The sequence below is a fragment of the Leuresthes tenuis genome, unplaced genomic scaffold, assembly GCF_036924035.1.
Source record: "Leuresthes tenuis unplaced genomic scaffold, fLeuTen1.0.hap1 SCAF_236, whole genome shotgun sequence".
NCBI classification, from domain to species: domain Eukaryota; kingdom Metazoa; phylum Chordata; class Actinopteri; order Atheriniformes; family Atherinopsidae; genus Leuresthes; species Leuresthes tenuis.
In genome coordinates, this window is record NW_027325590.1 from 1 (window position 1) to 2500 (window position 2500).

A 2500-nucleotide genomic window follows, 5' to 3' on the forward strand; every position below is an offset into this window, starting at 1 on the left:
TTCTGACTTTTTGAGCTGGCGCCCCTGGTACTTTCAGACACTTTGTCATTTTTCCGACTTTTTGAGCTGGCGCCCCTGGTATTTTTAGACACTTTGTCATTTTTCTGACTTTTTGAGCTGGTGCCCCTGGTATTTTTAGACACTTTGTCATTTTTCTGCCTTTTTTTGAGCTGGCGCCCCTGGTACTTTTAGACACTTTGTCATTTTTCTGACTTTTTGAGCTGGTGCCCCTGGTATTTTTAGACACTTTGTCATTTTTTTGTTCTGACTTCAGCTCCTGCCCCATGTATTATTCCAGGCTCCCCTGCCTGCACAGCCTCCCCACACTTAAGCAGCCCTCCCCGGTGTGTCACACACACACACACACACACACACACACACACACACACACACACACACACACACACACACACACACACACACACACACACACACCTCTCTCACAAGCCCCTTGGTTCTTCATGATGCTCAGTAAAAGAGCCAGGCCTCCCTGCCTGCAAAGCCTCCCCACACTTAAGCAGCCCTCCCCGGTCACACACTTCTCTCCCAAGCCCCCTGGTGCTTCATGATGCTCAGTAAAAGAGCCAGGCCTCCCTGCCTGCACAGCCTCCCCACACTTAAGCAGCACTCCCCGGTGTCACACTCTTCTCCCAAGCCCCCTGGTGCTTCATGATGCTCAGTAAAAGAGCCAGGCCTCCCTGCCTGCGCAGCCTCCCCACACTTAAGCAGCACTCCCCGGTGTCACACTCTTCTCCCAAGCCCCCTGGTGCTTCATGATGCTCAGTAAAAGAGCCAGGCCTCCCTGCCTGCGCAGCCTCCCCACACTTAAGCAGCACTCCCCGGTGTCACACTCTTCTCCCAAGCCCCCTGGTGCTTCATGATGCTCAGTAAAAGAGCCAGGCCTCCCTGCCTGCACAGCCTCCCCACAATTAAGCAGCACTCCCCGGTGTCACACTCTTCTCCCAAGCCCCCTGGTGCTTCATGATGCTCAGTAAAAGAGCCAGGCCTCCCTGCCTGCACAGCCTCCCCACAATTAAGCAGCACTCCCCGGTGTCACACTCTTCTCCCAAGCCCCCTGGTGCTTCATGATGCTCAGTAAAAGAGCCAGGCCTCCCTGCCTGCACAGCCTCCCCACAATTAAGCAGCACTCCCCGGTGTCACACTCTTCTCCCAAGCCCCCTGGTGCTTCTTGATGCTCAGTAAAAGAGCCAGGCCTCCCTGCCTGCACAGCCTCCCCACACTTAAGCAGTACTCCCCGGTCACACACTTCTCTCCCAAGCCCCCTGGTGCTTCACAACCCTACCCCTAAAAGAACCAGGCTCCCCTGACCTGGAACCCTGACCCGCACTTAAGCACCCCTCCCCGGTCACACACTTCTCTCCCAAGCCCCCTGGTGCTTCACAACCCTACCCCTAAAAGAACCAGGCTCCCCTGACCTGGAACCCTGACCCGCACTTAAGCACCCCTCCCCGGTCACACACTCCCTCCCTGGGCCCCTCGGTGCTTCACAACCCTACCCCTAAAAGAACCAGGCTCCCCTGACCTGGAACCCTGACCCGCACTTAAGCACCCCTCCCCGGTCACACACTTCTCTCCCAAGCCCCCTGGTGCTTCACAACCCTACCCCTAAAAGAACCAGGCTCCCCTGACCTGGAACCCTGACCCGCACTTAAGCACCCCTCCCCGGTCACACACTCCCTCCCTGGGCCCCTTGGTGCTTCACAACCCTACCCCTAAAAGAACCAGGCTCCCCTGACCTGGAACCCTGACCCGCACTTAAGCACCCCTCCCCGGTCACACACTCCCTCCCTGGGCCCCTTGGTGCTTCACAACCCTACCCCTAAAAGAACCAGGCTCCCCTGACCTGGAACCCTGACCCGCACTTAAGCACCCCTCCCCGGTCACACACTCCCTCCCTGGGCCCCTTGGTGCTTCACAACCCTACCCCTAAAAGAACCAGGCTCCCCTGACCTGGAACCCTGACCCGCACTTAAGCACCCCTCCCCGGTCACACACTCCCTCCCTGGGCCCCTTGGTGCTTCACAACCCTACCCCTAAAAGAACCAGGCTCCAGGGCCCCACCAGCCGACCCCTGTTCCCCCACACTTAAGCCACCCTCCTCGGACTGAACCCTCCATCCGCACCCGCCAGAGCTCCGCGCCCCTGGTACTATAAAACACTCTGGAATAGAACCAGGCACCCTGGCCTGGCACTCTCGTCCGCGCTGGAACCCCCCTCACTGGTCAAGCACTCCAGTCCGAGCTGCCTGGTACTTGGTGATAACCACCAGGCTCCAGGGCCCCACCAGCCGACCCCTGTTCCCCCACACTTAAGCCACCCTCCTCGGACTGAACCCTCCATCCGCACCCGCCAGAGCTCCGCGCCCCTGGTACTATAAAACACTCTGGAATAGAACCAGGCACCCTGGCCTGGCACTCTCGTCCGCGCTGGAACCCCCCTCACTGGTCAAGCACTCCAGTCCGAGCTGCCTGGTACTTGG